At 41.6% G+C, this 27,795-nt stretch overlaps 1 protein-coding gene across 1 annotated transcript in view; it reads right to left on the bottom strand.

Moving 5' to 3' along the window:
• Positions 1 to 25,346, bottom strand: part of CALCR (calcitonin receptor) — a 138,375-nt gene extending 113,029 nt beyond the window's left edge. Inside the window, exon 1 of the mRNA XM_072330046.1 lies at positions 25,097 to 25,346. The gene's annotated coding sequence lies outside the window, so the exon portion shown is untranslated. The remainder of the gene's footprint in view (positions 1 to 25,096) is intronic.
• Positions 25,347 to 27,795: the final 2,449 nt, after the last annotated feature.

Below are 27,795 nucleotides of genomic sequence, written 5' to 3'. Positions count from 1 at the left end.
TTTTCTTTTCTTTTCTTTTCTTTTCTTTTCTTTTCTTTTCTTTTCATTCTGATTCTCTCCCCCATCCTGCTAAGAAGAATGGGAGGAGGGGTGAGCAAATGACTTTGTGATGCTGAGCCACCTAGCAGGTTAAATCATGACACATGTATACACATAAAACAATAACTAAAGTTGTTCTCTTCAAACATACAGCCTACTTAAATAGAAAATGATTAACAAAACTTCTGAATGAGTACAAAGCAGAATGAACACGTTTGAAACACCAAGATTATGTTCACACCTGCAAATTAAACACATCCAAAACAGTACCCTGGTGCTAAGGTGCACAGTAATCAGCAAACGTTATTAAATTGTGTTCTCTTTGAAAACAGGGTCTCCACATCCCAGCCACTTACTGTGAACACCCCTGCTTCATGCAGTTCCCAAACTGCATCCAGACACATCTGTGAACGTCCAAGAAATCCAAATGTGAGCTGGAGGCTATGCTAGCAGCTTTGCAGTGATGCTTCAGTGCCCAGGAGCCTTGGCTGAGTTGTAGCCACATTTCAAAAGGCTCTGGAGCTTAGAGCTATTTAATTGCCAGAACTGTGTAACTACAAATCAAACATGTCATTTTTTTATTGTATCAGGAAGTCACTGGAGTGTGGGATGTGCAGTCTGGGTGATTTACTAATGATGATGAGTCAAACTGAAGCCATGTTTAACTACAACATACCAACTAGGCACCTTAATTCCGTTCTCTCAAAGTCCTCTAAGGGCAATTACCCCAAAAATATTAGATGCATTTCAGAATGACAGTGGGTCATGAATGCATCTTCATATCTTCCAAGGGAAAATCATTATTTCGATGAAGTGTTTTGATGCCACATGGGATAAAGAAATGTATAAATGAGGTAACTTTGTAGTAACATTACTAGAAAACAGTTCACTCAAAATCCATATGTTAAAGCAGTCACCATAAATACATTACTCCCTAAGATCTTTTTTATTGATAAGAATGATCACCAAAGCTGTCTTTACAAGTGTGAGGGGCCACAGGTTCTGCAGCTGCAAAAATAAAAACAAACCACTGACAAGTTCTAAGGATATTTTAAAAATATTAATTAAAATTTATCCTAAGAAGTCAGTGCGAGTTTGCTGCATAATTAGATCACTGTAACCAAAGAATGTGGATATAGCTGTGTTTTTTATACCAGAAGAGTATAATTCAGTACAGATGTGATATAATGGGGCTAACAAACTAAAGAATAAAGGGAAATGAGACTAGATAAGAGAATGGAGTTAAGTGAGTATAAGCCGCTTAGGGAGATTAGGAGTCCCTGGGGTAAAGATGAACAGTTCATATAGGCAGACACATGAACAGAGCATACAGGCAGGCCTGACAGACTGAAAAGACTGTGTTACACAGATAGACACTCCAACACTCCAATTAGGGAGACTTTGGTCACTTGCTCTTAAGGAAGGCAACCTGTTTGCATACATCCCTTCAGTTTTGAATAGCAAAAGATTTTCTAAGCCAGAAGAATGGCAGCAGTGTTAGAATTACACCAGCATCCTTCGCCAAAAGGATCTGCTGCAAACCTGAACATGTTGTAGCTTGCTCCTCTGACCAGGTTTGCTCTCCTGGCCAGCAAAGGACCACGAGGATTCAGTTTTCCAGCCACATCAGCCTGAGGACACCTTTATAACAAGAGACAGAGAAGCTTCTTCTGTTACTTCTGTCAGATAAGAAACTGTAGTCCCTTGCATGTAATCAGGGAGCTCCAAAATTACACGGACAGAAGATTTCAGAAAGGCTCACTTCAAGAGGCTAATTACAATTCCTACAAATTTTACTGAAATGAAATTCAAAAAGTACTTTTTGTACAGCTGTGTTTCATTTGAACACAACTGCAAGAGATCCAGCAATGCTCATGCTGTTTCTAATTGACATTTTGATGTGAATAGCCTCATTAATTAAGACTCAATTACAAGCAAACACCCAAAGCAGCTATCAGAAATACCCACAACTTGTCTTCTGGGCATGAGCCTGACAAGCCAGGATCAAGGTGCGGTGAGGTGATGGCAGAACAGTAGAGCAGAGCTTAAATCTGAGATGGAGCAGGGGAACCATCTCTGCTGGACCACAGCTGTTGGACCACAGCAGCAGAGGCCTGGGGCTGGACAAGGCCTTTCATCAGGTGAACTACACAGGTGCTTCTGATTTCATGCTACTAAACCCCAGTTGTTTTTTTTTTTTTTTTTAAATTATTATTTTTTTTTTTTCCCAGAACATATTTGAATAAAAACAGAATTTGTGCAGATTCTTCCTTTCCATCTGGGACCTGAAATACAGAATTCCCTCCCATTCAGGATTTCACAGATCTATCCTTCCTTCATTTCTGAAAGCCAATAGCCACATCCTTACCCCAGCTGCAGTCTCAAAAATCAGTTCTGTTCCTCCTCAGAATCCTATTTTACCCCACATCACATGGAAAGAACTAATACCGGGAAACTAGTGTATTTTTAGCTGACTTTAATGTGACTTAGCTGGAAACAAGAACAGCTTGTTCCATGAGGACACCACCCAATTCTCCATATGGACACCAGTTAGGAAAGTATTGATGCAACCTTAAATAACTTTCTCCAGCTGGACACACTTTCCAGGAACTTTTGCCATCTCCCCAGCTCCAAGCTAAGTCCAGATGCCATGTAATTCTGACTGTAGCAGCCTCCTCTCACACAGCTGTCGATAGGACAGAGCTTGCATGCTGCAAAGGGAGCCATCCCAGGCAGTGAAGGTACCACATCACTCACATGGATACAAGGAGATGCAGAAATTGAAGAAAATGTGAAAGGAGTGGCACTCAGTTTGCTTCTAGAGAGGATAAAAAAATCTGCTCACATTTTAAAAGTGAACATGAGCAGAATCAGAGACTTGTATACCTTTTTTTTATATATGTCCTACATATAAGGACTCCATATGCTTTTTGTAATTGCCATTAGGCAGCAGTGAAGGCATTGGTAGGGCTCTCTGGATGTAAGAATAAAGCTGATTTTACTTAGTACACTTACTAGAGGTTTTTTTAAGTATTTCAACTAAAGTTATTGGAGACTAAACTGAGCTGTTAGTTTCTCTGGAATTTTGCATCTGACTGCCTCATCATCAGCAGTAAGACTCACTTCATATTGTGGCCCCAAAGCATGGCTTGTGTAGAAACGAGACACTGAGGAGGATCAGAGCTGGTCATTGAGCCTGGAGCACAGTACAGATGTGGCTCCCTGATTTCAGAAACCAGAGATGAGGTTTGTGAAAACCTGAAGAGAAAGGAAGATGACACATGGAAAGGGAAGATCTTTGCTGATTGCCATTGTGTTAAAAATTTGTTCTGTGAAAAAAAAAAAATAATGATTGAGGCTTAATAGTGTGAAAACAACCTGAAATTAACTGAATACTGGCCTAAGTATCATTGCCATCATGAAATTAGTCAGTTTGGTTACAATTAATTTCCTTGTCCTTACTTTTGATGTCTGTAAGTGTAATTGTGTTTTCCAGCAAGTCAGATATAGCAATTAGGTTTTAATTAGCTCTTAACTAATTTGACATGCTGGAAATAATTTCAAATGCTGTGCTTTCATTTGCATGAGCAAAGAATAATACAGCTCTTTCCTAAATTGGAAAAACAGAAAATAGCATTAAAGTTGTATGTACTTTATTTCAACATAAAGTAAGCTCATTATAGTGGTCAAATAACCTAAGGAGCACAATGTTTGACAATAACTAAAATTGTGTATTGACAAAAACCTTTGAAAGATACAGTCACAGTGAGATAGCCAAACCACAGTACAGTTTGCTTGGAAGTTATGCAAATTTGGGGTCATCAAATCTTTCATTTATGTATCATTATATATTGCGCTATTTTCTGTCATTTCTATATTCAGATATTGCAGCAGCTCAGTGCCATGACACTGCCCTGAGGAGCCTTTCTCAGTGCCCAACCAGTGACCTGAGGGAATGGCATGGAGCTGTGTCGGGGCAGGGTCCTGCAGGATGTTAGGAAAAGGTTCTTCACCAGAGAGTGGTGGGCATGGCCCCTGGTTGCCAGAGTTTAAAGAGCATTTGAACAGTGCTCTCAGATGTATGGTTTGGAATTGGAGTGGTGCTTTGTGGATCCAGGAGTTGAACTTGATGATCCTTGTGGGGTCCTTCCAACTTGGAGATATTTGCTGATTATGTCACTCTTGTCTGGCTTTGGATTTTTGAAGAAACTGCTACTTTCACATAACACCTCCTACAGTCCCACAGAGAGGGCTGTAAGTCCCAACTAATTTAGCAAACACAAAAACAGTTGTTAAGTTCATGTAATTACTTTTATGAAGTCCTATAAAAGTACACAGCATCCAAAAATCTCCTGAGTCAAGCTAGCTACGCTGTTCATGAGATGTATTTTTAGATGACTCCTGATGCCAAATTGAGAGGCACAAAAGCCAAAGCATCTTCAAAGAACTGGGTAGGAAGGATTGTTTCTGTTCTTTTGGTGTTACTATTATTCAGAAAAGTTTTCATATTAGTAATAGTTTGGAAGTGACAACTTCTTCAGTTCCAAACCCTAAAAATGTTGACATTTACTCTCCATGTTTTTCCACAGATCATTTTTATTAATACTGTAAGTTTTAAACTACTTGCTGGCTGCTACAAATGAGAACAATAGAGAAGTCATTCTAGTCCATTACTATTTTGAAATGATTCATTTTCCTTCCAAGACAGGTCAGTCAGATGGCAGCCAGCACTCCCTTTTCATACCCTGGAGAAAGATTGACTTGAGGCCCAAGAAATACCTTCAGTGAGATCTGTCTTTCCATCATACAAGCAGACTCCATTACTCAGCTGGCTAAGGCACACGGTGAGTACAGTGCTGAGCAGGAGCCAGCAGCTCAGAAGGGTGAATAGTATGTTGTTTTGCAGATCTCTGAACAATCTATCAGATTAAAATGAAACTTTCAGCTTCTATATACTTGTTTATTTGTATACTAGCAATGTAATGAAGTTCATTGGTGAACATTGCATGACGTAGCTCCCATGCAGCAAACCTGAAACTACAGATTAAGGAAGGGCTGTGTCTGCTCCCTGATAGATACAAGACACAGCCTAAACCCATGACAGTATAACCCAGAGAAGTTTCAAGAAGCAGCCTTAAGACAATATATATCTCAATGCACAGAGCTAATAATATAATCCCATTTTAGCTGAATATGCAGTCATATTTCAAACTCATATTATTGTACAATGAAGTTAAAGAGCATGTTGACTCCTCTATAGTGATCTAGATTTATTTTCAACTGAAATTTGCAATTCAATGCAATCAATTTCACTTTGGTTAAACACTTTAATGTGCTCTGACAAAAGCAAGCAATTGATATTCTAATTCTGTTGTATTGAAACTGGGACTTCGTTATGAGCACAGGACAAAAAATAGCGAGTTCCATGATAGTTACGTAGCAGAAATTCCTTCCCCAGCTGTTAGTATGAGATAGCAGTTTGTATGGAACTTTTAACTTCAAAGGGATATAATGCACTTTACACCTTTACACTTTTAAATAGAAAAAAAAATCACCTTAATTTCAATGCACTGTTTTTGAGATACGCAGTGTAATCTTTTAACACTTCTCAGCCGTACCCCATCATAATTTACAGATTGCTGTTGCAAGTTTTTTTGCATATATTTCAACTGGGAGCACTCAAGTATGTGAAATATTTCACGTTACATGGCAGGATCAAGAGCGGCAGAGAAAGAAGACTGCAGTTCACATTTTATTGGAACTGTTTGGAGAAAGAACATATAGAGGCGCCATGTAATTACAGGAGATGGGTTCTGCAGTTTTTATAACGTGATTTCTGATAACATTTGACTGGATCAGAGGGTGGCACTGAAGAAATGAAACATTTTGCAGGTTTTTCTGGCATGTTCCCTTGATGGGAATTATTCTTAGACAAGAGAGTTACCATCATAATCTCATATGAAAATTAAAAGAAAAACTTAGCATCCATAATTACCATTGTCTAATGATCAGAATCTCATTTTTGACCTGTCTGCATTTACTGACCAACAGCCCCTGCAGTACTGGCTCCGTATTGATTCTGAACAAGGACTACCACCTGATGAGCCATCCTACACTCCTGTATTCTTTGCAGGCTTTCCAGGACGATTTCAACAAGTTTGTATCCATTACTGAGTTTGCAGACATGAAATCTGACAAAATCACTGTCTGACACATCAAACTTGCTTCTCAGACTTGACCAGAAACACAGCTTTCATAACTGGCAGGTGCATTCCTGCTGGTAAGAGAAGTTAAATAAACACTTGGCTGCACAGTGCCCAAAGGGAAACTGCAGAAGTGCATACATGAGTCCCTCCATTTGTTGTTTCATTACTACCTTTCTGAGTGTCTAGAGCTTGACTCCTACTCACAAGTTGTAAACAAAATTTCTCATTCATGCCTTTACCACAAGAAACAATGAAAGGTTATGTTCAAATTCAAATAGGAATAGATTAAGAATTGGTTTTGCTTTCATTCATTTGTTGTTGTTTTGTTACTGTTTTTTGTTTTGTTTTTCGGGCAAATTGTCTTTTTAAAGTCAAAAGTATTTTGCATGATGTTATCAATTGTGTATTCCATCAGAACAGAGTGGGATCACCTTCAGTAAGATCAACAGATTCACACTGATGAATCACTGCAGTGTGACGACTGGCCTAACAGTTGATAGTTCTTTTACACGTTCTACCCACTGGAAGTGATTTCATCAGTTTTCCTTCTCATTTAAGGTTAGATCAGTTACATCCTGGAATGATAATTTTATTTATAAACCAAACACCTCCTATGTGTTTTTAGGCTATTACTTCTTCAGTCTTCTTTGATAAGTGAGAAGCTATTAAATTTGGACAAATATTTCTATAAATCAGTTAGTAGGCAGGCAACAATAATAATAATATTGGACAGATTTCCATAGAAATTAGCTCATTATCTCTGTTTGTTTGTGGTGAAATAGTTTTAAGTGTGTTTTGCATGTGTGTTCCCAATCTGCTAGGCAGAGATAAGTGTTGAGAATGTAGTTAATAGACAAACATGGCATAAAGTATGAGAGGCTGCATTCTGAGCTGCTCGGTTCTTACTTCATTTACTCATTGTACAATTCCTGATCAGTAAACCAGTAATAAATCATTCATTTCTGCTGACAATTACACACTCTGGAAGTCTTAAGGAGCTATTAAGGACTTGCCTGATCTACTCTGAGTTGGTCGCAGTGCAGATTCCAGCTGGAGGACCATGAGATCCTCAGATGTGTAAGCAGAAACCAGATACTGCGTGTCAAAAACAGAGGTCATCACATACCTAATTAAGTCTAGACAGTTTTAATTATTAAATGACTGGAGTGCTCCATATGATGAAAACAAATGTACACTAGTTCAAGTAAATATTTGCATCTCTGAACCATGCTCTGCTTTACAACTGAGCCATCAGAAGTTGCTAATTGCAGGTCAAGACCACACCATTTTCTGTAGCAGGATAAAGTAATTAAAAGGTGCGTTATGTTCACAGAATCACAGAATGAATCACAGAATGACCCGGGTTGGAAGGGACCTCAAGGATCATGAAGCTCCAACCCCACTGCCTAGCAGAGCCACCAAACTTTCATGTTTACTAGATCAGGTTGCCCAGGGCCCCATCCAACCTGGCCTTGAACACCTCCAGGGACGGGGCATCCACAAACTCCCTAGGCAGCCTGTTCCAGGACCTCACCACTCTCCTAGTAAAGAACTTCCCCCTAATATCCAATCTTCCCTCTTTCAACTTTAAACCATTTCCCCTTGTCCTGCTATTATTGGCCCTTTCAAAGAGTTCACTCCCCTCCTGATTATAGGTTCCCTAAGTTTCTAAATTTAAAAGCAAAATATATGAGCAAATAGAGATTGTAACGCTGATACTACTACACTTGTATACGCATGCATTCTTTTACAAAATCCATATTTTCAGGGATATAAAGCATGAGGTATATTTGGGAACATTTACACACAAAAAAAAGCAAATTTGAAACAAAATCAGTAACCTACTGTGTAACAAAATACCAGTCCAGTAATCCAACAGCCACAAGTCTATCTAGGGGATCACCAAATACAGCTGTATTTTAAAAACAATATTACAGTCGAGCACAGAAGAGAAAAGAAAAAAGAATAAAAGAGAAAATAAATACTGGATTAAAGTCAGAAAGTCAGTACTGCGTACACAAGTCTCTTCTGTCAATTTATCCAGTGCAGCTATTTACTACAATCCCTTTCAGAGCTTACTCTCCACAATTCAGCTGCAACCCCTTTAAAGGCTCTCTCTCCACAGTTCAGCTGTCTAGACAGATTTTTTGCTGTGACACATCATAAAGACCAATATCCATTCTCCCTATCCTCCTTTAACTTCATTGTCTCATGATTCATTTCTGGATCCTTTTCAAAATTACTCTTCTTACTTCAAAATTTTCCATGTATTTGCTCCAATCCATCTTCTGGATTTCTTTTGTATTTTCTCTTAATACTGGGATTCCTTTAGCAGTCATGTTGGCTAGCACCTAGTAGTAGCTTCTGATACTTCTGCTCTATTCATAGCGCCTATGTTGTGTCAAAAGCCTACTCAGTTCCTCCTACTGCCTTCTTTCCTCCTCTCCTCTCTTCACTTTGCTCACACACTTGTTTTCAAAGCTGCTCTATAAAACCCTTTTCCCTCCTGATTGCAGTTTCTAATTTCACTTGGTGGTTGCTATAATTTCTTAATTAACTCTGTAACTATATAATTAAACTTTATCACATTTTCTGAAACATCTGGCAAGAAAGAAGCACTCCAAATAAACTTGTAGGACTGCTGAATAGGTTGCTATTAACTACTGCCTATCATCCTAACTAGCTCTATTTCAATCAACACCGACTACATCTTTCTCTTGGCTCAACCGGTAAATCTTCTGGGACAGGAACAGCATTTTGCTTTGGTCTTTGAAAAGCACTGGAAAACAGTAATTTAAACAGACTGTATACAAAGGAATAAAGCTTTCCTGTAGAATTTATCGTGTCCTAATGTACTGAGGTGCTTCAAAAACTGTTTAATTCTTTGAACTGAGCTTCAGACTGCCTAAATGTGTGAGATTTCAGCCCTGCACAACACGTTGCACACTAACCATGATGGACATGCTGACAAGCCTGCTGGTCTGCTAAGCAATTGCAGTAGAGCTTGGGTTAGGACTGCAGGCAGCCCTTGTTAGCAGACTCCCACTGCCTGAACACCAACACAGATGAGTCATTCAAGCAGCATCAGTCAGCAAGTGACTAGGCAGATGTGTCTGTCTGCTGTGACAATATTGATGTGACAGCCACAAGAGCAGTGCCCAATGCTGCATTATGGCCTCTCCCTCCTCAGCACAAGCACTGAAACTCAGCTGCAGGCTGGCATGAAGGAGGCATTCTGCCCTTCTGCTTTATTCCAGCACCTTGCTCATTTTAGGCACTTCTCTCAGTCTATCAAAACCTGCTTTTGTTTATGGGTCTCTTCCTTTTACCCCAGGCATACAGCTTTTTCAAGCATCTTTCAAACAGTAACACATTTTCTAAGTCAGCATGGTTCACATATGGCCACTCACACTCTGAAGCTGTTGTAAATTTCAGTTTTGTACAACCTGAGAAAGCTATGGTTGATAGCAGGTGGATGGCAATGCTCTGCAGGCTCAGAAAGACTGCTGCAGTTCACACCTGGCTAGAAGATTATCCTCATAATCCTTAGGTGTACTCACTTAACATGGTTCTGCTTCTCAGCACTTCCACCAGAAAAAGCTCCCCCATACCCTTGCTGTAGATTTTCCTAGCCGTGGAAATATTCTTTCACTCTCTATTCACCAGCAATAATCCACCATCAGTTTGTACTTTTGTCTGTTGGTCAGTTTTGTCTCCATACCGGCAGACTGTGTCAGGCTGAATGGACTAGGATGGGAGAAGACACAGAGATGGGTTTCTTAGATGGGAGAAGCACAATACTGAGTAAGCACCCATGAAGATTATTGGAAAAGCCTTATGTCCTTTAAAATAGAATCCTCAACACAATTCGGGGTGAAATATGCAGTCAGAATAATTTTTTCTCTTAAATAAAAGAAGGCTATTTCCAGCCACTATGAAGTAGAGCAGGGTTTTGACACTCCTCTTTCCTGGGGAAGGTGGCCAGCAGGTGGCTGTCCAAGGTAAAGAACAAATGTCTAGAAGCCCTTTCTCAGGCAGAGCAGAGGCATCCCAGGCTACTCAGTATTCTGATTCACTGCACATTCCCAACACTTTAAGCAAATCTGTTGTCCACCTGCAGCCAGTCTGTAAATCATCTGTGTGATCTCAGGTGGAGTTCTGGCTAGTTGAAGGGACAGCTGGTACCTGACACTGATGTCCTGTGCTCACTGCTATCAGCCTAAAGCACATGCCTTTCCAGGGATTTCATTCCTGTGTAGAACTGTGTGCTGACACATATATGCAGAGGTGGTTTTGCAACAGCATCTGCCTCTCCAGCTATCAACATCAACATTATAGAAAGAAAAAAAAATGGAGACATTTCAGAAGTGAACAAGATGTAACAGAGGTAAATTGAATGCAGGAGGAAGATGTCACAATCTTTATCACCTGTTGCTCGAATGTGAACAGGATATTCTAATCATCACATTCCAAAAGCAAGTCCTTAAATTAGAGCAGAGACCTTAAGTCAGAAACCACAAGAATGGTTGTAACAGGAGCTGTGAAGATGCATCTTGTTGTAAGCTTCCTCAGAACCGTGCTCTAAACCATTAAGGGAAAAGACATTGTCTCTTATTCAGATTCCCAAATACTGATTTTTGGCAGCTTGGTTATTCTCAGTTTGGGGGTTTTGACTTAAAGCCCTCAATTAACATAACTTCTGCATGTGCTGATTCTGTGAAAATCAATTTAAATTCTGCAGGAAAAAAATAAAATGCTTTTAAGAAAAAAGAAAAAAAAAAAGAGGAAGATTAGCACTGTGTTAAAAGGATGCCACCTACTGGGCAGCTCATCCACCTCCAGTAAAAGACTGGAGAGGTAAATCAGCATTAAGGACCCTGAAAAAACCTGCTTTCCAGAAAAATTCCTTAACAATGCAAAAATGAATTAATAGCTCTCTGTTCTCCTGAAGCTCAGGGTTTCCCAAAAGTCTGTGGTTTTCTGCTAGCTCACGCATTCATCCTCTTTTCTCTTGTTGGAGCAGCAATAGCCATGTTCCATAAGAGTTTATCCTCCATATCCTCTCCTCCTTAACTCTTTCCCTTCTGGTGCCTGTATTCCTGCTGAGAAGGATGCTTCTAACAATCTGCTTTAGGCTGAGAGGCACAAAGCAATGTCAAGGCTTACCAATGCAAACAATTAAAAGATGCAACGCATGCGCAGACATGCAGAGACTTGCACAGGCAAACACAATGGGATTAATATCATGCTTTAGGGGAAAATCAGACTGCGCTTCAGGCCTTCCTTGTTAGGTGGTCAAAAAGAAACATTTAAATAGTTTCTGCTCTGAGTTCATGTTTCCCTTTTGTGTGTGTGTGTGTGTGTGTGTGTGTGTGAGAGAGAGAGAGAGAGAGAGAGAGAGAGACTGTCTCAGCCCTCTTATTTATTTGTTCTGCAACTACTTTTCTGTTTCTATTACTGGTTTTGCTTTTTTATTTAAAATACTGTTAGAATAGAATAGAACAAAACAGTTGGAAGAGACCTTCAAAGTTCATCGAGTCCAACTGCCTGACTTCTAAAGGGAAAGCAGTTACAGCATGTATTGAAGGCACTGTCCAAATGCCTCTTGAGCACTGACAGGCCTGGGGCATCAACAGCCTCACCAGGAAGTCTGTTCCAGTGGCATTTTTCCTCATGTCCAGTCTGAAACAGCTGTAGCAAACATTGGGGTCACTCTTGCCTCCTCTCTTCCAGCCTGGACAGCTCAGGTGCCCTCAGCCTCCCTTCACAGGCCATGTCTGCAAGCCTTGTTACCTGTTATCGTGTATCCTCCGAATGTTTTCAAGGATCTTAAAACCATTTTTATGCTGTGGAGCCCAGAACTGCACACAGTACTCAAAGATGAAGCTGCACCAATGCTATATACAGCAGGAGAATCACCTCATTTGACTGACTGCCTATGCTGTGCTTAGTGCATCCCAAGATGCCAAGGCACACTGCTGGCTTGTGCTGAGCAGCTCTCACCATCACCCCCCCAGGTCCCTTCCACTGTGCTGCTCCCCAACCACCCATCCTTCAGTCCATGTCTCTGTCTGGTATTGTTCCATCTTTGCTCTTTAGGCAGACAGGAAACAACTATACCTACTGAACATCCCTTGCAACTGTGCAGTGCAAAATAGCAAACAAACAAAAAAGTGCAAAATTGGCATAGGTTTATAAAGCTTCCACGATCAAATACAAACCTCCAGAGGAGAGTGTGGGTCTCAGTCACATTCTCATTTACCCTTGGGACCAATTACACTTCTCTAGCAGAGATAAAAGGCTTTGAAGCAAACACAGGTTGTATTTATATCTACCATTTCTAGTCTCTCTACCAGATTGATGCAAAGGGACCTCAATCACATAAGCAGCCTGCAATTCTTCACATCAGGTGCTGTGATCATTTTCATTATGGTCACTTATCACTCCTCTTTATTTCACTGACAGTACAAAGAGAGCTCCATGTGAATCAAACCCATGCATGTTTGAGAGCAGTGCCAGACAGGATGCAGTATTATGGGTTCAGTGTTGCAGTAGGAACACAGCTCACAGTCCCAAGAGGGACCAGAGTGACCCAGTTCAGAGCTGGCACAGACACATGCCCACTCCACAGGCCTGCCCAGCCATGCAGTGCAGAGGGCTGCTGGCACCCGGCTCACCTTGGTTGCTGCTTCTGAGGTCACCTCACAGTCTCTGTGCTGGCAGCACCATGCACCAGCCCATTTCCTCATTAGGTGCTGAGGAGATTAATCTTGTCTCATGCATTTTTATTGTGTTTTACCATTCTACTTCCAGGCATAAAAGGACAGATGGTCTGACTCCAGTCGACATACGCATTGATTTCCAAGTATACATTTTGGGCAGTGATTTAAGTTATTATGACTTGTTTATGGAAATGCCCATTATGCATTCATTGTTTCCCAGTTGCTGAAAAAGAGTTCTGCCCAAGGGTGGCAGTAAATATATATATATATATATATACATATACATATATATATATATATATATATATATATAAAATTACTAGTCAAGTAGATTGGCTCTAAGCAGGACACAAAATAAGATTTGTAAGTGAATGAGATAGAGACCTTGTTTCAGAGGGAAGGAATTCTGCATTGTACTTGTAAGCCATGCTTTAAAGTGTATCTCCTGGCTGTAGAAAACTCTAATTCTACCTACCCCAGAAGCAATGGAAAAAAGACTTGCTGGAAGTTAGCTTGTACAGTTCTGTTAAAGTACTGCATCCCTCCTGTCTGTGTGGCAGCACCTCTGCCTTGCCGTTTATTGAAGAGTTGTGCTCACTTAGCCAGAGGATATTTTGGAAAATGGGGCTGCTCCAAAAGTACTGCCTTCTATTTTATTATACCGGCCCACAATGTCAGAGGCAGATGTTGGTGGCATGACAGTATATGTTGAAACGTTCCACCAATTTTCCATTACACAAGAGGAGGACTAAGGAGAATCTCCACCCTTTAGTGGCTGCAGCCAGGAATGTGACCACTGAGGAAAAGGAAAAGGCTGAGGTTCTCAATGGCTTCTTTACATCATGTTTTTAGAAGTCTGACCAATTATCTTCAGGGTACTCTACCCCCTGACCTGGAAGTCCAGTATGGGAAACAGAATAAACTTCCCATGATTCAGGTAGAACCAGAGACCTACTACTCAATCTGGACTGTCACAAATTAGTGGGACCAGATGGGATTCGCCCATAAGTGCTGAGGGAGCTGGCAGAGATGACTGCCAAAATGCTTTCCACCATATAGCAATATATCAGCAGTCCTGGTCAACCGAAGAGGTCTCAGAGGATTGGAGGCCTGTCTTGTTTAATATCTCTACTGATGACCTGAGTGAGGGGATTAAGCGTGCCCTCAGTAAATTGGCAGATGACACCAAATCAGCAGGAAGCATTGACCTGCTTGGGAGTGCGAAGGCCCTGCAGAGGGATCTGGACAGGCCAGAGTGTTGGCTGGGCTGAGGTCAATGTGATGAAGTCCAACCAAATCAGGTGCTGAGTCCTGCACTTTGCCCACAACAACACCAGGCAATGCTACAGGCAGAGAGAGAGTGGATGGAAGGCTTTGTGGAGGAATTAAACGTGAAAGCTAACAGACTGGCTTTCACACTGACTGATGAGCTTTAACTGTTCAGCAGCATTAAAACCACTTTAACAAACTTTAATATTAGCTCTCAGTAGTACCCTATCACTTCCTTTTTTTTTTTTTTTCAGAAGTTGTATTTGCTGAAATGAAGCCTAAGGCTTTTAAATTCCTGTACTGTTTTTACTTCCCATCTTTGATCTTACTATGGATGAAAGCTTTTGCAGAAACTCTGTGTTCAATGATGTTAAAAGATCTAAACACAAAAACAAACTGAACTTCCCTGTCTTTGTAAATCACCAATGCCCTTATTTCATACACAGCTTGGAATTATATTAATCAAACTAAATGCATGCAATAACATTAGGTACATTTCTCCACATTTTAAAGTTAACCCTACAGTTAGAGATGGGCTGGGGAACCTTTCTTAATTTAGCCTGAAATTCAGTACCGCAACTTTTACTTGTCCTTGTATCTTCTCTTCCATTGGAATTATTCACTGTAGCGCTAAGGACCAATAGTGTCCACTGATGAAGGAATGATTGAATACTTCATTTTCGCATTGCTATTTGGTGTATTTCATTTGTTGTACATACACCAAACCTTGCAAAGTAGACAGATTTACTAATTTCATTACAAGTTTGCTTTTTTTAGTGCTCAGTACTGAAGCGCTTCACTGACAACTAGCTCACCTGCAAACAGCTGCTGCTGTTAGGTGAGAAAGCATTACCTTGATCACACAGAGGAGGACCCCATTTGTTTCTTTTTGGGGGCTCGACAATTCTTTTCTTTACCAAAAAAAAGAATTCTAAAACTCACTCCCTGCTCTTAGTAGCTCAGTAGCTCAGCACATCATATGTATGAAGGATTAACAAATAAGACCTAAGGCATGGAAGGAGAATACAATTTTGCAGTATTATAAACACAGGCATGTACACCTCTATGTCCACAGCTCAAACTGTGCTTTCTAGAGAGGTACCCACCCATGCAACATTTCACTTCAAGGTAAACTGTGCCCACATTATTCAAAAAAAATCCCGGGTCATTATTGTCCCATAAAATATTATATCTTCCCTCTTCAAGTTCTTACAAAGATGCCACCATTTCTGCTTAGCAGAGACCATGCTACCCTTCCTCTGGAGCATTAGTGCATTGAGCCCTTTTCCTTTTTCTTTGGATATTCCTAGATGCCTTCTTTCCTGACCAAAGCATCTTCCTGATCTCCTTAATCCACAGGAAAAAAAAGCAAACAAAACAAAACAACAACAAAAATTAGGCTGGAATCTCTGGAGATAGCCTAGAACCTTTAAAGGCAGTTAAAGGCAGTGATAACTTCAGAGTCAGATCTGGTTATTCAAGGCTATATCCAGGCTGGTTTCAAAACTCTCCAGGGATGGAAATTCCACAGCCTCCCAGGGCAATCTGTTCCAGTGCTTAGCTATTCTCATCCATCTGCTCTCTAGTGATTTGGATCTGACTGTGATTTAGAAATATACCCAACATCATGTGATTAACACCATCAGTTTTAGTGGCATTTGCTCTGGCAAGAGATTAGGATATTCTACTATTTCAAGGCTCCTCTTTGAAATATCTTGTGCAGATGATATGTCAGCAGGCATTTTTGAAACATGGCCCTCTGGATAGAGTGTTGGAAGGCATTAATTAGTTGTCCTCCTTGTCCTATCTGACCTTCCACTATCAAATCGTGCATCTAGCATAATGAAAATGCTTGTTAGAGAGGGCTTGGAAGTGATGTCATCTAGGATGAGTGGGTTGTTTTCTTCCTGTATCATTTCATGATTGTTCTTGTGTCGATTTGTTCCCGATTCATTGCCTTAAAGACCTTTATAAGTATGCATACATAGGATACCCTGTCATTTTCCTTTCCTGTTATCATCATCAAGTACTCCTTTTGCCACATCTTCTTCATTTTTCTAATAAACGTCTCAATTGCCACGGGGCTGAAAATAGAGATAATCACTATCACTCTGTAGTATGCACTTCAGGTACTGCCTTATAGATACATTTTACAGCAGTCAATTGACATGCTCTGTCTTCAAACACTCGGACACTTAGTAACCTGCGGGCCTGCCAGGCAACATCCTGTTCCATTTTTTCACTGTCCTTAATATCTTTATTAAGTGTAACAAATAGCCAAGCTTTACATCCAAACATTAATTCTGCGGAAGTACCTACAATAGAGTGCATAGATCCTTCCTGTTGGACTTTCTTGTGTCCTGCTAGTCTTGCTATGTTTCATTCCCTAATTTCAGCTTTTCCTGTAGTCAGTTCCCAAAACTGTACCCCAGTATTGATATTTTTTAATGGCTATTTCTTCTGATTTTACCTAAAACATTGCATGTCTCACCACTATTGGTCTCTTTTATTACAGCAATGTTGCTGATGACTGGTTTTCTCGGAGACATTCTTTAGCTGCGTGCTTTGAAGGCTTCGTTCTCCTCACATTACTTTGCAGTGTTTAACACTTACCTCCTCAAACACCTAGTTTTCATTTTTGCTTGCAAGACACTTCCATGTGCACTGGCAGTTTGCTGGCTATGTGTCTCTATAGCATGTTTCTCTTCTAATGTGGTTGACGCTTCTCTCTGGAACTGTGCACATGAGTGGCTGTTGATCTCCCACATATTGTCATCCATGTGTAATCACTGCTACTGAGGTGTCCTCTCCTCTGCTCTGCATCTCTTATACTCCAGCCATTTATGATTCTGAAGGACACTCAAGTGCCCTCCATTAACTTGACCTTCCTGCTGTTTGTTTCTGAATGCAGATCTCTCTTTGAAACAACATACATACATACATCAAATCACTCAACTGTCTATCCACATTTCTTCAATTTGCTTCAGCAAAGTTTTCCCTTATAAATATCATAAATGAAGATGAGAATCTTTCTCATTCTTTGACTGAGGTTCAGCAAAAAAAAAAAAAAAAAAAAAAAAAAAAAAAAAAAAAAAAACCTAAACTTGAGCATTGTATGAAACATTCTGGAGGCTCAGAATAAGTACACTTCTCTTCTGCAGGAGGAATATAGAATTTTCTCCAGATTCTGTCCATGAACTTGTTTTAGATTATTCCTAGAAAGACAAAAGGACCTAGCTCAGACTCAGTGAGTCCTGCTTACATGCTGAATGTGATAAACTAAACAGAGTTGCTTACGTTAGCTACGTTTTCAGATAGCTCCTATCTGCATCCCACCATCTAAAGCTGGGCATAATAACTGCATACAGAACAAATATAGTTGTCTTATGAACATAGATCAGTGTTTTAATACTACTTAGTGAAAACACTTCATAAAAGGAACTGAACTTTTAATCCCAATGCAAAGTAATTGGCATAACTAACTTTAAACTCCATGTGGAATTACTTGAGATGAATACTACAACTTATCACTTCAATAGATCTTGTATCACCAATATTATTTGATGTGATACAGCAGTAACATTTTTTATTACTTGCTTTATAACAAAAAAGATACTGGTAACATGTTGCCACGTACTTACATTAAGTGGAGAAATGATAGGCTTTGGTAGTAATAAAACACAGTCCCAATATTTTGTGAGGGTAAGAAAATACCTTTAGCAAGCAGTCAGGGTTCTAAAGGATCCTCTCTGTGTACAGTTCATACAGAACTACTTTTGGCTTAATTGTACTAATTTCTCACACTCCACAAGCCATGAAGCCCTGGTTTTTGCTCCTTTGTAAAAGGCAGACAGCAACATATTTCACCATGGATTAGAATAAAATACTGAGATTTGTGTAATTACTATATCTGTACAGACAAAGAGGTACAGCAGTGACAAATGCTGGAGTGGGCACGTCTTAAGTTTTAGTCTGGATATAGATCTCATTAGGCAAATTATTCTGGATGCTAGGTAAAAGAGAATGGGGCTATGTGAAACACAGTGAGGCAAAGGAGACAGATAGAGTTATATAGGGACAACCTACAGGTTTTCCAGTGATGACCTCCAATGACATGAGGCATTTCATGGGATGAACACATTCCATTCCACACTGCAGATCTGATTGTCAAAGTGAGCAAGAGTTTAAATACTTATAAAACCAAACATACATGTTTTCTTTCTGGTGCTGAACTGATTCCAGTCTTTAGGAAGCACATACTATCAAACATCATCAGATGACAGAAACCATAAATACAATAAAAATCAGCAGAGTAGAAAGTACTAGGGTTGTTTTATCTGTGAAAGCACATATTAACAATGATTATTATTTATTACTTGATACTGTTTCAACTCAAAATATACTTGGCAGCATCGACAGACAGAGAAAAATATCCTTTTGTAAGACAAAGAGCTTAAGAGTTGAAAGGAGCCAAGCCATTGAGCAGCCTACAGTGAGGGAAGGGTTACAGAATAAAATTTTAAGATCTGGTATTTCACTCCAACAATTGTGTAAGTGGTTAAACCTGTATCAATGATCTGTTGTTATCAATAGAATCTGTATGTAAAATGAAGAACTGGAGCACAAATTAAAATTCCCATTGCTGCGTATGTAAATAGAAGATGGTGACATATATTCATTTATTAGATATTTTGTAATTTCAATTTCCAGAAAACCATCTCTACCACTAAATGCACAGACACACACATCATTTACAGTCACTTTCTTCTGAGTGTTCTCTCTTCTGTAAAACCCTTCTTTCTTTACATTTTCTGTTGATTCTTTTTCAGTATTTCACCTCTTTTTTTCCAATCTACTTCACTTGCTTCTTTCTGCATCCCTGCCCTTACATCTTCAGAGTGTTTCCACCCCAGCAGCACAGCTGAAGATAGCAGTAGTGAATCCTTTCCTTTCACTTGTACCTTTGCACTATTTGGAGAGTAGAGATCAGGAGGCAAAAGAAAATGAGAACAGAAGTTCCTGCTTTTAGTTGCATGACGAAAGTCAGCAGTGGTGGGAAGCTCTGTCAGTACCAAAGCCAAATTTAAAAAAAAAAAAAAAAAAAAAAAAAAAATTAAAAATTAAAGAAAAGAGAAAAAAAGAAAAAAACAAAAAAAAGTTTTCTAAGCAGTCAGGCAAAGTAGTGAACATCTAAGCATCCTCTCTCTTGTCCTTGAGTATTTCTTTTCAGAAGAGATTATATCCAGCTTGTTTAAGAGTTAGAAATTCTCACATTCACAGGTATTTCAGGCTCTAAGAGTAGTCTGGAGGATTCTCATGACAACCTGAAGAGCACCAAGCGTCTTTCGTTCATTGTATTCCAACAGAGGAGATATGGCAGTCCTTAACATATCAACTGATTTATCTTTATGGGATGACATCTGTTCTTCTGTGAGGAACTATACTCACAAATGCAGATGCTGTCATTTTGCTAGCTGATACACAGTAAATTATACTATCAAGTTTCAGTAATGAAGAGGAAGAGCAACATATGAGAAGAGCCTAGTGAGGGAGCAGCTACTCAGCCATAGGTAACTAAAGAAGAACCCAGTTTGTGCAACTGAAAGTGAGACCCAAACAGGTTCTGTACTGAAGACAGCATAGATGGATGTATATTTACTACTGCTTCATAACAGAAGCAAATTTCAAATGGAAAATCCCTTTGGGGATATAGATAGCTGCTCCAGTACACACATCCTGCACAGAGATCCCGATACAAACAAGAGCAACCAAATACAACTGCAGAAATATCTGTGATTTGTCTAAACAGTTTATACTCATTATTGATACCAGAAGGAGAGAAACCAACAGAAATGGAGTCATCCACCTGCATACATCTCAGCTGGAATGCTGCCTCATAGAAGATATCTCATACTGGAGCATGTGCAAGAGAAACTGAAGTGGGTAATTCACCCTGCAAAGTTATTCAGTCTTTCATTACCTTTCTTGTTTTTTTCTATTGAGCTCTCAGCAGTGCCATGGATTACAGCACTTCTTGTTATGCGAGCACCAAAAGCTGAGGAAATATTTCTCCATAAAAATACACATAAAGAAAGTTCAGGTGGCATTTGAAGAGAAACTGCCAAATGTGGAGTCTCACTCCAGCCACTAATAAAAAAATTAAAATAGAAGTTCCGTTTATTTTTTCCTTGCAAATAGATGTCAGCACATTCTTAATGGTCGAGCCTTGACATCTTTGCAAAAAGCAGCACTGTATTTTCAGAAGCATTTCATATTAACAAAGGTGTGTTTTTATTGTCAGCTTAGTTGTGTTGTGAGACAACAACTCTAATGACAAGACAACTCATCTTGACTCAAGCAACCTCTAAATACATCTGTGAACTCACTTGGCATTCCCTGCAGAAGTGTCCAATTTCTAGGACAAAACAAGAGAATAAAAATCTGTTTTTCCAATTGCGAAGGGGTAGCTCAGCACTTAGAAGCCATTCAGGAGGAGAAAAGCATTTCAAACACAATCTTTTGAGTAACAGCAATTTTCTAACTTGTGATTCTGTCCAAGCTAATGAAGACATCACAAACTAAAGTTAGCGTGTCAAAGCAGCCAACAAGCATACGTCATATCTTTTCTGTACTGCTAGAGCTACTATAAATAAAACCTAGTGAAACTGTGGATTCAAATGTATTGCAAAACTTATTAAATGCATTATTCATCTGACTTCTTGTAACATTCATAAAAAGCCATGGCCAGAGTGATACGGCTCCTATGCATTGCTGGATACGACCATGCAGGAAATGATTTGCTAAACAGTGCTACATGAAGCTGAAAATGACACATATTTCCACAAATGCTACTAAAAGCATGGTGTAAAACATCAATTCTGCCAAATCCGTGCAGATGTTTTAACAAGTATAACCAAAGTATGGAAATGACCAAAAAGCTGTGGTCCAGAAGCTTGTTTTAAAATAAGCTTCCATTTGCTACCATCTTTACCAAACAATGTACAAGTACTGTTAAAAACCAGGTGTGGTGAAATCATGTCAAAGAACAGTGGATATTTGCATGAATTCTACTTTTCACAGAGTTCTTTTGTACTGTACAGGTAAGAACAGCAGTGCAGTATCATCTTTCTGTCTCTTCCTGGACCCATTGAGCTGCTCCCTGTAGGCTCCCAGGGTTCGTTCTGAAAGCATTTGGGGAACCATGGAGAAATCTATGGCTGCATTGCTCTTGTTCTTTATATCTGCAGTGCTATTTCCTATCACTTCTGCTAAATGACTCTACTTTCAACTAAAGACTGAATCTCAAAACTTTTCTCTCTTCCTTGGTTGTATTACACCCATAAGTGTCAGCAGAGACAGTCAAATAGAACTCTCCATCAGAGAGTCGTAAGTCCCTGCCACATTGGTGACCCAGTCCTTAGCCAAGCATCCCCTGAAACACAAGGAGTGCCTCAGGGGTTCACTGATGAGGCAAAAGCCTGCATCAAACCAAGCCCAGCACTGTTACCAGTGCTGTCCATGAACCGAGGTACAGCCAGACTCACTGATCTCAGCATACTGCATCAGCTACCCCTGCACGAGAAATCAAAATCTCTACTGTTAATGGGCAATCCAGTTCACATTTTACCCAATATGAGGGAAAACTTTAAGCAGAGTTGTGAACGGGCTTTCCATCCTTCCCAGCTGCCAAATTCTACCATTAAAAACCATGATTGGAGCTATAACAGTAACAACAAAAAGCTTCAGAACAAAACATCTACACAACACCTGTTATGGATCTTCAAGCTTCTTTTTTAACATTAACACTGCTATTTAGCCATGTCATCTTTCACTGATGCTTCGCCTGATTCAGAGGAATGAGAGCTACCCTGTAAGGAGATTTATAGGGAGGCATTCCCTGCATCAGAACTACTCCTTGCAGCATCTGTATTGCAGCAACATTCTCTGGACAAAACAGCCCCACACAGAGACTGCAGGACTCTTGTGAAGTAGCACTGCCCCACAGCCACCACTGCTCTGCTTCCCAGGACTCAGCCACTTGTTCCCAGAACCTGTGCTCATGTCAGAACACAAAGTCAGAGCACAAGTGTTGCTGGATGTTGGACCCACTCCCTACAAAGTAAAGTGACCAAAAGCAGTGTCCAATGGGAAGTGGCACAAAACAAACAATATGAAATTTCGTGCTGTTTGTTGGAAGGCTATTGCTAGTAAACAATGAGCTAAAGACTGAAGTAAGCAAGAACAGAGGGAAATAATGCCTAACCTTAAGGCACTGACCACTCATTTGGGGGTACCTTCATTGAAAGCATGAATGCTCAATCCTGTTAAGGCTGCTCAGTGTACCCTTGTTAAGCACTCAGTACTGATGTTCCAGACCTACAGCAGGGCCTTCAGCAAGGCATCTCTGGCTCTGTTACCTACACCACAAATTTCTGAAGGGAGTGAATTTTTCTCTGCCCATATGCCCTTCTGACACAAGCAGCAGGAATTGGAAGTGCTCAGCATGTACCAGGATGGCTCCTGGAAGGCCCAGTTGAGACCAGTGTGGGCATTAAGAGGAGATTTAATATTGAATCTAATGGCAACAATTAGGACCTGGACCCCAATTAGCAGAAAAAAATAAACCAAAATGAGCTTACTGATATGTAAAACTGATGACCATTTGCAAAACTAAATCTCATGGCACGTGCTATCACAGCTTCCAGGCAAGTGTAGCTCAATTATTTCATTGCTCATTTTTTCCAAAAACTGTATTTGTATACATCATTATAAAAGGAAATATAGAGGGGTCTTTCTTCTGGGCAATGACTTTTTAGGAGCTCTAAGTCATGATACGCTTTTCCTTCATCCATGTTTGCTTACACAAAACTGATGGAAATTATTGGCAGCTATTTTGGTCACAATGGCATTATTAAAATGACAAGATTTGCATCTGGTTGTATCAAGTGCTTGTTTAGCTTCTTACCAGACTATAGACAACAGCTTTTAATTAACATTCAACACTAACTGTTTAACTTTCAGCAGTGTCCCATTCTACTTTGATACGGGAGGCAGGTTGGAAGGGAGACACTTAAGCAAAACATTCTACACAACATTGCTTTCATTTTTGATGAAAATCCTCAGCTTTTTTGAAAGGTTTTCAAAAGCCTTCTCCTTGTAGATCTGAAAGACAAAAGTTTGCTAAGCTGGATTTGGTGAGCTTAATAAGCTAATTCTTGCACATATTTTATGCAGTACTATTTCAAGAAGGCTTTTAGAAAGGATGCTTCTGTTCCTTCACCTCTCCTTAAAGCTCATGAGCTTTAGAGAACTAGACCATAATACAGAACTCTTATTATTAGCCAATAATTCCATAGTAAATCAAATATTAGCTGTTTATTTGTAAATGCCTTTGTCATAAGCAACATAATTTGCTATGCCCCCACACTGTCTGAATACTTCTGTTGTAATACAGTACATATGCAAGCAGCAGTCTAACTTGCTTATATGCCATTCTGATGAAAGTGCCCATGAAGATATGAGTGTAAGGCAGGTCTGAATGGCCTGTTTTTCATGAAGGTACAAAACAGCTTGTTATATGTAGCCATTTTAAAACATTAAGATATCTGTGCCCATCACCCATGATTTCAAAACACTGCTGTGGAGAGTTAGAGATATCACTGCTCAAATTTAAACACCGTCGCTTGAATTTCTAACCAAAGTTGGCTGACACCAACTCTCCAAGTGATAAAGACCTACTGCGAAACCTACCCTAGGAGTTGGTCTGTAAGGTGACACGATTTACCCAAGATTTACACAGTTAGCATACAGTGGCGCTGTCAGGAAGGTTTTAGTTCATCCAGCGCAATTTCATGTCAGCCACTGTACGTAAGTTACCGCAAAGGCAACTTAGCAAAGGTTACCTAATGGTAAAGGCTGACAGCTGTCTGGAAATATTCAGAGGAAACACTTGCTCTCCTGTATTTAATTTCCCTAATTCACAATTATTGTATGAGTGGTGAATTAAATTCCCTCATCAACCTCAGCTGCTGAGAACAGAGAAGCAGTGCAGAGATCCTTCTGGGGGCAGGCATGGGGCCTCCTGCCAAACACTGCCCTGCCAGAACCAGGGGAAAGGAGCAGGAGCTCAGTTTGAATCTGAGCTGGTGGAAAGACAAAGCATGCAATAATGCAATGGCTGACTTCATTCATTCTCAACTGTGTAACTACTGTAAAGGGGAGGTATGTAGTCTCAGGGAGAATACTGTGTTACCCTGAAGTGCAGGTGGGCACAGCAGTGTGGCAGGAGGGCATCTGGTATTGATAATACTGAGTGCAGGAGGTCCAGGGATCACGTTTTCCTATTGGAGGTCTGGGGATCGCATGTTCCCATTTGCTCTTTTTATGAATGATTTTTTAGTGCACCATTTCAGCTACAAACGACATTCAGTAACCAGAATAAACCAGAAGTTTTTCTCTTTTCCTTACGAACTGTCAACTACCTTAACCTTGTCAAGAAGCCCGCAAGAATGAAATCAATACAGTAATTTGAAGACAAAATTGGCAGGCGTTTATATTGTGCTTGGACACACAGAGTAAATAGCCTCATACATCAACCGAGACGGACCAGTGCCGCTTTTACACCGTTATCATCACAGCGGGAGCCCTGCAGGACGGAAGGAGCGCGGAAACCGTGCCGGGCAGAGCGGGGAGCGCTGGTGCGGACTCAGGTGTCCCCCAGCCGCCACGCCGGCAGCCCCAGCTCGGACCCATTCAGCCCCGCTCCTTTTTCACTGTTCGCCTTGATTTCACTTCCCGGCTCGCTGCCCGACCCTCTCCCACCCCTCGCCCACACGGAGCGGCGAAGTTGCCGAGACTTACTGCGGCCGCGATCCCGGCGCCCTCTGCTCCCTCCACGGCTGCCGGCTCCTGGACGGCCCTCGCTCCTCGGACACCCAGACACTCCGCGTCCCGCTGCGGCTCAGCCCAGAGCCGAGACCCTCCCGCGGAGCCGTACCTCTGCGAGCATCCACCCCCTGTCACCCGCGACACGATCTCCTTCCCTCCCCCCGGGCGCCGGGAGGGCTTCGCGCCGACGTCGGTGCGGGGCGGATGGAGAGCGCCCGGCGGCAGCAGCGCCTCCCCCGTGCCCGCCTCCCCGCGGCTCCCGGCCGCCTGCTGCCGGCGGGGCGGCCGCGCCGAGCGGGCGGGGCGGGGGCGGCCTCGCGGAGGAGGCGGAGGTGGCAGCGTGGAGTCCCGTCACCCGCGTGGTGGTGGTGGGGGGTGTGCGATGATTGAGCCGCTGCTCCTGGGCGCTGCGTGCCGTTAAGGCGCGGTGCCTCCAGGGCTCTCCTTCGCGGAGCGTGTCTCTGTGCGCTCCTGTCGCCTCCTCCTCGTCCCGGAGAAGTTCCTCCGAGCCTAGCCCGCGTTCGAGAGAGAAAAGCCAGGGGGACGCAGGGAGGGAGGCTGCCGGTCGAGGGGAGAGGAGCGGGGTCCCGGCTGCCGTGAGGGAAACTGCAATCGGTGCCGGCAGTCATCCGAACCTCCGTTCTAAAAGTTACGCGAACCTTTTAAACACAGGGAGAGACGGGGAAAAGGTCTTCCTCTCCGCCCCACGCTGCTCCGGAGGGAGCAGAGCCGTACCAGAAAGGGAGCAGCGACTGTCGGGGCGTGAGGTGCGACACCGCGCTGTGCCGGGTCCCGGTGCTCTCGTGTCCCCGGCTGACGCATCCTCAGCTGGGGAGAGAGGTCTCACCCCGCGCTGCCTCCGAGTGCGCAGCGGGCAGCTCCCAGCAGGTGGAGCCGAGGGGCAGCGGGAGTCGCCCTCAACCGTCGTCCCCTTCAGACTTCAGCCTTCGCTGTAGGCTTTGCTCTTTCTCTTGTAGAAATAGCGAGGAAAGTCTGTGGGACTCGATCTCTCACAGTGCCGTGCTTACTTTGCTGTTCGCAGATCCCTGGTAGAAGCAGGGAGGGACCTCGTGGAGATTTCACAGAACCACAGAATCGTAGGGGTTGGAAGGGACCTCCAGAGATCATCGAGTCCAGCCCCACTGACAAAGCAGGTTCCCTACACCAGGTTGCACAGGTAGGCATCCAGGTGGGTCTTCAGTATCTCCAGAGGAGACTCCACAACTCCCCCGCCCCAACCCATTTCCATGGGCTGCACCATGCCCAGTCCCTGATGCACAGCACTGCTGAGAGCCCATTGCCACCCAGCAAGATCAGCTCCATTCCAAGTGCTGGAGATTGCAGAATCATTTAATCATTAAGGCTGGAAAAGACCACTAAGTTCACCTAGTCCAACCACCAAGCCATCCTCACCATGGTCCTCAGTCCCACATCCACATGTTTCTTGATCACCTCCAGGGACAGTAACTCCACCACCTCACAGAGTAGCCTGTGCCAATGCCTCATCACTCCTTCTAAGAACTTTTTCCTCATATCCAGCCTGAATCTCCTCTGGTGCAACTTAAGGCCATTACCTCTCGTCCTGTCACTGTTACCTGGGAGAAGAGGCTGAACCTCACCTCACCATAATCTGCAAGATGTCTGTGGAAAAATGGTTTGTAGGCGCACTCATAGCCGAAAGATTTGAGAGAGGAGAGTCCTTCCCTTCAGTCTAACAATAAGTTATGTGAGGAAAAGTAGCTTTTTAAAGATCTGGAAGCTTGGAATGTTTTCTTTACCAGGAGTTTCAGAAGCAGCTGAGAGGGTAGATCACCAATGAAGTGCAGGTTGCTTTAGGACTGAACTACATATGTCACTCCGAAAATAATGCCTCCTATTTATTTCCATGGAAATGACAATAGATACAGAAAGCACAATGACACTATTTGATAGAGCACATTTTCAGCTACAAAACACTGTTTTTCAGTACAGTCGTCAAATTTAGCTCTGCATTTTCACCAGCAGTGAACAAGAGCTCGCATGCTGTGCTCATAAAAATATGCACCAGCGGAGGTGCTCCACTGTTACTGTCACCATGGCTGAAATGCACCACCCACCACCTCACTGTACTCCTACCCACTGCCTGGTATCTGTAAGCATTCAGCAAACATCAACAAATATCAATGGGTGCCATTTCTTCATGGAAGAATTCAGTTCCACGTCTTTGTTTTATACAGACTTCTATGTCTGAAGCCATTCTGTCAGCCTGTCCCTCTGCTGCCATCTGTCACACAGCAAGAAGATGTAATGGGATATTGGTGGAATACTCAGCCTTTACTGCCATACCACCAACAACCACTTCTTATGTTGTGGGCCAACATAGGAGGCGTTACTTTCAGAGCAGCCTTCATACAAGCATGTAGTTGACAGGCTCTTTCCTGGTGATTTCTGCCACAGCCCTTTAGTTTTTGGATGTTCCTGGCTAATGGCATTCATTCTATGATTGGAATTGTCACCATCTCAGTGACTGTTTTCGTACTTCTTTTAAAACAGATTTTTTTGTTGCTCTGTTTTCTTAGTGATGTTCATCTGCCGAAGTACAAATCTGTCATTCCATAGTATAAAAATAGCTTTTCTAAGGTGTTTTTTTTTTTTTTTAGTCTTTCTTTCTTTTGTTTTTTAGATAAACTCTT

Source organism: Excalfactoria chinensis, chromosome 2 (genome assembly GCF_039878825.1).
Source record: "Excalfactoria chinensis isolate bCotChi1 chromosome 2, bCotChi1.hap2, whole genome shotgun sequence".
Classification (NCBI taxonomy): Eukaryota; Metazoa; Chordata; class Aves; order Galliformes; family Phasianidae; genus Excalfactoria; species Excalfactoria chinensis.
The sequence above is the reverse complement of the archived record's forward strand: the minus strand, read 5'-3'. Positions and strand labels throughout refer to the sequence as shown.